The sequence below is a fragment of the Triticum dicoccoides genome, chromosome 5A (assembly GCF_002162155.2).
Source record: "Triticum dicoccoides isolate Atlit2015 ecotype Zavitan chromosome 5A, WEW_v2.0, whole genome shotgun sequence".
Classification (NCBI taxonomy): Eukaryota; Viridiplantae; Streptophyta; class Magnoliopsida; order Poales; family Poaceae; genus Triticum; species Triticum dicoccoides.
Genome location: NC_041388.1, coordinates 650091567 through 650102343, shown reverse-complemented (window position 1 = coordinate 650102343; position 10777 = coordinate 650091567).

The window sequence follows — 10777 nt, the reverse complement described above, 5'->3', positions numbered from 1 at the left end:
GTTTAGCAATTTTGCCGAGCTTGTTGTTGTTGTTGTTGTTGTTCCGTGCATGCTATGTTGTTGCTCTTGCCATTTCTAGCTTCTATGCCATGTCTTCTTCACGGGTGTATGCTTAGTTTGTCATGCCATGCTCTGTAGTGAGTGCATCGAGCTCGTAAACATGCCTACTTGTTAATCTGTTTGCATGCTCCAGTTTTTCACTAAGTCTGAATCTGTTTATGTTTTTGCTATATTCACATGCTTGCAATTGTATTTTCTGATCCCTTTTGGCTCATGGTAACTAAGGGGCTTTTGTTATATGCTTAGAGTAGCTTCATGCCATGCCTTGCTTTGCCATGATATGTTCCTGTAGCATGTAGTTATCGTGCTCTAAACATTGCTTCCTGATGATAAATTCCGGATATCCTGTTTATTTCACCAAGTCTAAAACCTGTTATCTTTTGCACTTTTGCCATGCTTGTTTGAGCTTGCTATTGAGTGATTTAGCCGTAGCTCAGTGTTCATCTTTTGTCAAGCATCATGAGTGGATCCCTGCCATGTATTTTGTTGTCATATTTTAATGCTGTAGCATGTTGTTCTTGATGCATTTAGATGGTCACTTGCTGATTATCGCAGACCGGTGCCATATTTGTTTTGCTTGCCATTTCCAAACCATGCATCCGATTCCGGTGATCTTTATATCGATTTCAACCAAAATCACCTCACCTTTCCAGTGGCACTCTTGGATTTCCAAATTGAGGCTAGGTTCAATCATTTCTTTCCAAATCATGCATATGGATCGCATACCACATCCCGCATATCATGCCATGCTCATGTGTTGGTTGTTTACTATATTGTGTGCTTCTTTCCTGTGTTGCTCTTCGGGTTGGTTCCGATAACGTCGCGTTTGTGAGGACCCATTCGACTACGTCCGTTTGTCTTCTTCTTGGACTCGTTCTTCTTCCTTACGGGATCTCAGGCAAGATGACCACACCCTCGAAATCAATTCTATCTTTGCTTGCTAGATGCTCGCTCTTTTGCTATGTCTATGTTGCGATACCTACCACTTGCTTATCATGCCTCCCATATTGTTAAGCCAAGCCTCTAACCCACCTTGTCCTAGCAAACCGTTGTTTGGCTATGTTACCGCTTCTGCTCAACCCCTCTTATAGCGTTGTTAGTTGCAGGTGCAGATTGGAGCTTGTTCCTTGTTGGAACATGGATATTATTGTTGGGATATCACAATATCTCTTATTTAATTAATGCATCTATATACTTGGTAAAGGGTGGAAGGCTTAGCCTTATGCCTGGTGTTTTGTTCCACTCTTGCCGCCCTAGTTTCCGTCATATCGGTGTTATGTTCCCGGATTTTGCGTTCCTTACACGGTTGGGTTATAATGGGAACCCCTTGACAGTTCGCCTTGAATAAAACTCCTCCAGCAAGGCCCAACATTGGGTTTACCATTTGCCACCTAGCCTCTTTTTCCCTTGGGTTAGGCCAGCCCAAGGGTCATCTTTATTTAAACCCCCGGGCCAGTGCTTGTCTAAGTGTTGGTCCAACCCAGAGCACCGTGCGGGGCCGTCCCTTGGCTACTTGGGTTATGTTGGCTCCCGTATGCTTAGCTTATCCGGTGTGCCCTGAGAACGAGATATGTGCAGCTCCTATCGGGATTTGTCGGCACAGCGGGTGGTCTTGCTGGACTTGTTTTACCATTGTCGAGGATGTCTTGTAACCGGGATGCCGAGTCTGATCGGATTGTCTTGGGAGAAGGAATATCCTTCGTTGACCGTGAGAGCTTGTGATGAGCTAAGTTGGGACACCCCTACAAGGATTTGAACTTTCGAAAGCCGTGCCCGCGGTTATGGGCAGATGGGAATTTGTTAATGTCCGGTTGTAGAAAACCTGAAGTTGATCTTAATTAAAATACATCAACCACGTGTGTAACCGTGATGGTCTCTTTCCGGCGGAGTCCGGGAAGTGAACACAGTGTTGGAGTAATGTTTGACGTAGGTTGTTCTAGGATCACTTCTTGATCATAGTTGTTCGACCGTGCTTTTGCCTTCTCTTCTCGCTCTCATTTGCGTATGTTAGCCACCACATATGCTAGTCGCTTGCTGCAGCTCCACCTCATACCTTTTACCCTTCCTTTAAGCTTAAATAGTCTTGATCGTGAGGGTGTGAGATTGCCGAGTCCCCGTGACTCACAGATACTTCCAAAACCAGCTTGCAGGTGCCGTTGAATCGTGCAGGTGACGCAACCAAGCTCAAGGAGGAGCTCGATGAAGATCTTGTCCTTTGTGTTGTTCCGTTTCCAGTTGATCAGTAGTGGAGCCCAGTTGGGACGATCGGGGATCTGTGTAGCATTTGGGGTAGTCTTCTTTTATTTTGATTCCGTAGTCGGACCTTGTGTGTATCTGGATGATGTAATGTTATATTCATGGGTTGTGTGAAGATTACCTCACTTGCAACATTGCTTTCAATGCGGTTATGCCTTTAAGTCGTGCTTCGACACGTGGGAGATATAGCCACATCGAGGGCGTTACAAGTTGGTATCAGAGCCTTCCCCGACTTTAGGATCCCCCTACTTGCTCGAATCGCTGGCATTGTTGAGTCTAGAAAAATGTTTTGAGTCTTATAGGATTATATATATCGGTGAGTAGGATTTCTTTTTACTCCTCAGCCCCTTCGTCGCTCTGGTGAGGCATCCTGACGTAGAGTTTTGACTCTTCTCTTCTCAAATTTCACTAAAAAAATTTAGGATCACACGGGTATCTTGGAATCGTTCTGATGGTTTTGTGACGAGAACATTGTTCTTGGTGCCTCCTGACATTTAGGGGTTGTGGCAGTGTCCCGGGGAGTTGAGCTCCGAGGTATTGTCGTCACAATTTTATCGTTGCAGTTCTGGAATACCTGAGTTTCACTGACATCGAAAATCTCTTTTATGCAGTTGTTGGTGAGATAACCTCGACGCCACCCAATACTGGGGTGGGAGTTCGGGAGTATTGCCATAACTCGTATAACGGATGCTTTTCGAAGGTTGACGTAAATGATTTCCGAAGGTTTCTTGGTTATGTGTTGAAGGATGGATACAGCTGGATGTAGGATTTGTTAGTTTTGGGTGAGATATTATGCTTCCCCCGTATCCCCAACACTTGATTGCATAACTGGAAAATTTCGGGAGTTTATAAGTGGGAATTCAAGTAGCTCTTAGGATATCTTTCCGACAGATGTATGATACGAAATTGGGGTTTGACGTCTAGTGGTCCGCCTATCCACAGTCTGTTTTATAGTGGTCTCGTTGTGTCTTAAAGAGTCCTTGGCTATGCCGACTCGGGGACGCTTTGTATGTCATGTGCACTACCTTGTACATGATGGTGTTGTACAATCGAGCCCGTGTAGGCCCCACCATGAAAACTTCGGACGAAATCTCTATCATATGTTTGTTCCGACTTATTTTGCTAGCCAATCCTTTGTTTTGTTTTGAGTTGTGGTATTCGAGTTGCTTTGAAGTCAAATGTTGATTCCATACCTTCTCTAAACGGTGTTCTCATACTCCGAGCTGAACACTAATCCTTCTCGATCATCAAGTTTGTCATTTCAATTTCTTTTCACCGGCGTGTTTCTCTTCAAGTGGATCTGATCATTTCAACATCCGCAAGATCAAGTATTAGTTCTTCTCAACGGTGTTGTTTCATCCGTCTCCAAGTTGCCTTAGTTTTCCCCGCCCACCCACCCTTTTCTTCAAGGAATTCGATGCCTTAATCAAGTATCCTCTTATTCTTGTGAAGTCTCTCCATCTTTTTCCGTCAATATTCTTATCCGGTAATTCTCATGAAGATACTAACGGAGCCTCAAGTTCATCATTATTCATTCTCTTTCTTCTCCGGTGGAACCAAGTCAAGCTTTGTTGATCATATCTTTTCCTCGTTTCAAATACCTTCTCATGCCGGTGTTTCTTATATCCATTCATGTCTCTCTATTCAATTGTTCCGGAGTGTTCAAGATATCTCGAAGATTTGTGTTTCCACTCTACATTCGTTCAAGCTCTTTCGAGGATGTTATCTCATCCAAGTCATTTATTTCAACCGGTGCTATCTCCCTTTTCAAGTAATCACTTCAACGGTGTTTCTTTGAGTGGTCCCTAACCCACAGGTCTTTTCCCAGGATCTTACCTGACTCTTCTTATTTTCCCGGAGATATCCATAAAAATTCTTTTCGAATTTTGATGTAAGAATGAATTATCATCAGTCAGATGTTTTCTCTGAGATCTTATAATTCTTCTAATCATTGGCTCAACATTTCTATTCGTCATCCCGCAGTATCTCTACACTTCATGGTGGTGTTTCTCGTCGTCATTCTCAGATTTTGAAGAACGAAGAAGAGTTTCTCCTCAATCTGCTCCATTCTCTTCAAGAATTGTGATTCTAGCTTGTTGCCATCCTCTCATAATTGTTTTCGATTGTGAGAATTCTTTTCACCCATCCGGAGCAATTAAAGAGTCTTTTCAGTTTGATTCTCTGGAGCCCATCGTCTCATAATTATTCATTCTCAGCTTTCAGCTATTGCTCTCAAAATCTTACCAGTGCATCATTCAAATATCCTCTAATCAGTTCATGATCTCTCTGTTCCCTTGCATCTTGTTTTCTCTTAAGTACCTTCGTTCATTTGATAATCTTTACCGGTGATTCGTTCCCCTTCGTTCGTTTTCAATTCTTACGATGGTTTGCTAAAGATTCTCTTCCATGGTTATCATATTAATTCTTTCGTTCTTTCAAATCCTACCGGTGGGTCATCGAAGGCCTCTTCAAGTTTGCGCTATATCTCTTTTAATCTTTTCTACGAGAATAAGTAATATGCCAAATCCGTTGATTGTCATCAATTTAATTGGTGAAGGATAAGCATAATGTAATTCTTATTCTTGTTTCATCGAGTGAACTCAATTCCCTATTCCGGAGGCTTATCAAATTCCTGATTTCAATTGTTTCATCTTCTCTTTTTCCTGGAGTTCCAACCTTTTTCAATTATTTCACCACGGAGATTCATCTAAATCGGTACAAGGTTTCACCTTGTGTTCTCTACTTCACTTCTCTTTCTTTTCGTTATCCTTTTGTTTACCGGAGTTCTTCATGGAGGTTCTACATGGTGGTTCTTTAAGGATCTAATTCCTTCTCCAAGTTTTCATCAACATTCTTTTCTAAGGAGCTCAAGTATTCTTCTTCGTGCAATCCGGAGTGCAATTCTTTTTACTGTATCATTTGAGGTGATGCTATGTCATTCTTCATAATTTGAGTTCATGTTTCATGATTCACATGTTGTCAAGAATGAGATATCTTAAATCCACCAATCTCTTCATTGGAGTTATCTTGGGTTATATTTCACCTAAAACCTTCCCTAAGGAATATTGTTATTTATGGTGTTTATCGATGATCCAAGTTTCCTCCTATTCTCATGATGAAAGATGTTTTCATCTCTCCGTCGCTCTCAAGCAAGCAATTGTTTTCATTTGTGGCAGGATTTCACCTCATAATTTTGGGATGTTTTCTATAAGCCCACAACAAGCTTACTTCGTTGTTGGTTTTCCAACAACTCCGTTCGACCCTCCTCCTAAGGATGCCTTTTTTCAAGCTCTTTTGTGGCAGAAGTTGGCATTTTCTTCTCCATTCTTTTGTTTCAATTGTCTATCTTCTATTTCTTTCTTCCGGAGGCATTGTGCTGCTGCTCTCTTCAAACCTTCTTCTTGTTGTTGTCAGGACCTTATTCTTTTCATGCTTATCCTTTTAACCGGAGTGTTGTGCCCTTTTGCTCAAGTTCTTTCGCCTTATCAAGTCTTGCTTCTCTTTTCAAACGGAGTGCTGTCCGAATTTGTTCTTCCTTGTTCCTTTTTCCTAACGGAGTGCTTTCAACTTCGTTCACCTCCGTTGCTTTCTTTCTTTCAATTTTCTCAACCTTGCAAAGTTCTTTGGTTTCACTTGTTTGTCAAAGAAGCAACTTAGTTTTACCTCTTCTCTTTCTCTTCCGTTGTCCCTCCGGTGCCATTCTAGATCTCGGGACGAGATCCTCTCGTAGTGATGGAGTGTTGTAGCGCCCCGAGACCGATGTGCCAGGTGTCCTCCAGTTATTCTCTGTTGTTGCCTTGTCATTGCTTGCATGTCATGCATGTCATATCATGTCATCATGTGCATTTCATTTGCATACATGTTCGTCTCATGCATCCGAGCATTTTCCCCGTTGTCCGTTTTGCAATCCGGCGCTCCTATGTCATCTGGTGTCCCTTTCTACCTCTTTTTGTATGCGGGTGTTAAACGTTTTCGGATTGGACAGAGACTTGTCTTGCGGCCTTGGTTTACTACCGGTAGACCGCCTGTCAAGTTTCGTACCATTTGCACTTCGTTTGATACTCCAACGGTTAACCGAGGGACCGATAAGGCCTCATGTGTGTTGCAGGCCAACACCCCTCCAAACTGGCCCAAAACCCACCTAAACCTCCTCCATCATCTCGTTCGTTCGATCACGATCGCGTGGCCGAAAACCGCACCTCATTTGGACTCTCCTAGCTCCCTCTACCTATAAATATGTGATCCCCTCCGAAATTCGCGGTGCAAACCCTACCCTAACTCTCCCCGCCGCCGCCGGACATTTCTTCCACCACGCCGGACACGTCTGTTTCGCCGTCCGCCGCCACGTGTCACTCCGTGACTGGCCGAGCCGCCGCGCTGGCGCGCCCACATCGCCCCGGCTCGCTCAGGCCCGCATCTGGCCCTCCCGGCCCGCGACCGCGCCCCGCCGTCTTCCTCCTCAGCATCGGCCGCCGCCTCCACCCCGCTCCGCCGCCTCGCCGCCTTCACCGACCCCCGCACCGGCGAGCTCCGCCGGAGCCGCTCCGCGCCGCTGCCTCGTTTCCGGCGCCGCCGCCCTAACACTGGTCCTCGCCGCCATTCCCGTGGAGCCGCCGCCTCGCCGGGGCCTCGTTGTCGTCCCGTGCTCCGGCAGCCACACTGGAGTTCGTCGCCGTGCGCCACCGCGCCTCGCCGGAGATGGCCCGCCCTCACCGGAGCCCCTCACCAGCCAGATCTGGTCGGGTGGACCAGATCCATCAGCTCGGCCATCCAAACGCCTCCCTCCGCCCCGCACCGTCCCGTACCACGAGATCCCATTGAGTTTATCCGGAGGTTGAACTTTGTCTAAGTTCCAGTATTTTTGTGCATTTTTACAGCATCATAACTCATCAACCGTAGCTCCGATTCGTGCATGTAGCATATCAAAATATTTGTCTCGACGAGTACATCATTTCATCTCATTGCATCATTTTCATTTGAGCTCATCTTGATGCCCAAAATTCTGTTGGAAGAGGGCTATGTGAGGATTATGTCCGATCTGTTTCAGCAAATGGCCTTGTGTCATTTTTGCCATGATTAATGTGTGCATGCTATGACCCTGAGCTCTACATGTGTTTTGTTATATGCCATGCCATCTTTACAGGGGTGTATGCCATGTATTTTTGTGATCTTTGTGGTGACTAGCACAAGCATGCAAAGTAGCTTACTCAAAGATGCTGATTTCAGGGACTTTGAATTTCATTAAGTCTTTGCCCTGTCATTATTTTTATGCCATATGTTCATGTTCTTTCCTAGTGATCCGTGCCTCTTTTGAAGATGATCAGTAAGGATGTTTTGTTAATATTGTTGTGCCCTATCCATCCATGTCTTTGTTTGCAATTATGGAGCACCCTAGATTGAGTCAATCGAGCTCTACTTTTACTATAAAATGTTCCTAGCAGATTGTTAACATGTTTAGCAATTTTGCCGAGCTTGTTGTTGTTGTTTTTGTTCCGTGGATGCTATGTTGTTGCTCTTGCCATTTCTAGCTTCTATGCCATGTCTTCTTCATGGGTGTATGCTTAGATTGTCATGCCATGCTCTGTAGTGAGTGCATCGAGCTCGTAAACATGCCTACTTGTTAATCTGTTTGCATGCTCCAGTTTTTCACTAAGTTTGAATCTGTTTATGTTTTTGCTATGTTCACATGCTTGCAATTGTATTTTCTGATCCCTTTTGGCTCATGGTCACTAAGGGACTTTTGTTATATGCTTAGAGTAGCTTCATGCCATGCCTTGCTTTTCCATGATATGTTCCTGTAGCATGTAGTTATCGTGCTCTAAACATTGCTTCCTGATGATAAATTCCGGATATCCTGTTTATTTCAGTAAGTCTGAAACCTGTTATCTTTTGCACTTTTGCCATGCTTGTTTGAGCTTTCTATTGAGTGATTTAGCCGTAGATCAGTGTTCATCTTTTGTCAAGCATCATGAGTGGATCCCTGCCATGTATTTTATTGTCATGTTTGAATGCTGTAGCATGTTGTTCTTGATGCATTTAGATGGTCACTTGCTGATTATCGCACACCGGTGCCATATTTGTTTTGCTTGCCATTTCCAAACCGTGCATCCGATTCCGGTGATCTTTATATTGATTTCAACCGAAATCAACTCACCTTTCCAGTGGAACTCTTGGATTTCCAAGTTGAGGCCAGGTTCAATCATTCCTTTCCAAATCATGCATATGCATCGCATACCGTATCCCGCATATCATGCCATGCTCATGTGTTGCTTGTTTACTATGTTGTGTGCTTCTTTTCGGTGTTGCTCTTCGGGTTGGTTCCGATAACGTCGTGTTTATGAGGACCCATTCGACTATGTCCGTTTGTCTTCTTCATGGACTCGTTCTTCTTCCTTGCGGGATCTCAGGCAAGATGACCATACCCTCGAAATCACTTCTATCTTTGCTTGCTAGATGCTCGCTCTTTTGCTATGCCTATGCTGTGATACCTACCACTTGCTTATCATGCCTCCCATATTGTTAAGCCAAGCCTCTAACCCACCTTGTCCTAGCAAACCATTGTTTGGCTATGTTACCGCTTTTGCTCAGCCCCTCTTATAGCGCTGTTAGTTGCAGGTGAAGATTGGAGCTTGTTCCTTGTTGGAACATGGATATTATTGTTGGGATATCACAATATCTCTTATTTAATGAATGCATCTATATACTTGGTAAATGGTGGAAGGCACGGCCTTATGCCTGGTGTTTTGTTCCACTCTTGCCGCCCTAGTTTCCGTCATATCGGTGTTATGTTCCCGGATTTTGCGTTCCTTACACGGTTGGGTTATAATGGGAACCCCTTGACAGTTTGCCTTGAATAAAACTCCTCCAGCAAGACCCAACATTGGTTTTACCATTTGCCACCTAGCCTCTTTTTCCCTTGGGTTAGGCCAGCCCAAGGATCATCTTTATTTAAACCCCCGGTCCAACCCAGAGCACCGTGCGGGGCCGTCCCTTGGCAACTTGGGATACGTTGGCTCCCGTATGCTTAGCTTATCCGGTGTGCCCTGAGAACGAGATATGTGCAGCTCCTATCGGGATTTGTCGGCACAGCAGGTGGTATTGTTGGACTTGTTTTACCATTGTCGAGGATGTCTTGTAACCGGGATGCCGAGTCTGATCGGATTGTCTTGGGAGAAGGAATATCCTTCGTTGACCGTGAGAGCTTGTGATGGGCTAAGTTGGGACACCCCTACAGGGATTTGAAATTTCGAAAGCCGTGCCCGCGGTTATGGGCAGATGGGAATTTGTTAATGTCCGGTGTAGAAAACCTGAAGTTGATCTTAATTAAAATACATCAACCACGTGTGTAACCATGATGGTCTCTTTCCGGCGGAGTCCGGGAAGTGAACACGGTGTTGGAGTAATGTTTGACGTAGGTTGTTCTAGGATCACATCTTGATCATAGTTGTTCGACCATGCTTTTGCCTTCTCTTCTCGCTCTCATTTGCGTATGTTAGCCACCACATATGCTAGTCGCTTTAAAGGGCATTTCCCTACTTTATGTTTTGGATGATGATGACAACCCTTTGTTGGTCTAATCGTGTGCTATATGTTTTAGGTTCTCGATGCTTAGGCTTACATCGGATTGCTATTGCCTCTCGTAGGAAAAGATCGAAGACGTGTCCTCTACGCTTTTATTTTCTTTGGTCGTAGAGTACCCGTACTATCAAGAGGGAATCCTCATTAGGAAGCTCTGGGAGAATCTTTTCAGTACACTTTCCTCACCCCTCATTTGTCTTCCTCAGTTGTGAGAGAGAGTGTTCCCCCTATCTTTCCTTCTGTTTTTTGCTCTTCCCAGCGGTTGTACCGCCCCCTGGAGCGGTTGTACCACTGGACTTTGTCGCTCTCCAACTTTTACCGAGCGGTTGTACCGCTACCTCCGGGCGGTGGTAACGCCACCTTGCTCAACAAAGGCTAGGGCGGTGGTTCCGGCCATGCACCGCTCAAGTACCGCTCAAGGTTCTGTTTTGATGTGGTTCTCGGGCGGTGGTGGCCCGGTTGATCCGGTCGATCCTCGTTGATCGGTACCACCGATGGTCTGAGCGGTTCTTCCGCTCAGAACTTGGCCGTCCAAGAGCTCAAGGCCATGCGGTTGTTCCGGTCTTGCACCGCTCAAGTACCGGTCTCGTCTCTATTCTGAGGCGGTAGTTGTGCGGTGGCTGGGCGGTTGGTCCGGTCATTTTTCTTAACCGGTACTACCGCCCAATGGCCCGGTTGTACCGCCTGGTAGGGTTCTGCAACTACACCGTGAGTCCCGATTGTACCGGGACAAGGACCGGTTGTACCGCTGCGGGGCTGAAAACGCAGCAACGGCTGGATTTTTAGGGTTGCTATATAAGAGTGTTTCTCCCACCTACCACTCTCACCTTTGACCTCTCTCACTCCACCATTAATGCACTTCAAGCTCTCTTGCCCGATCTCT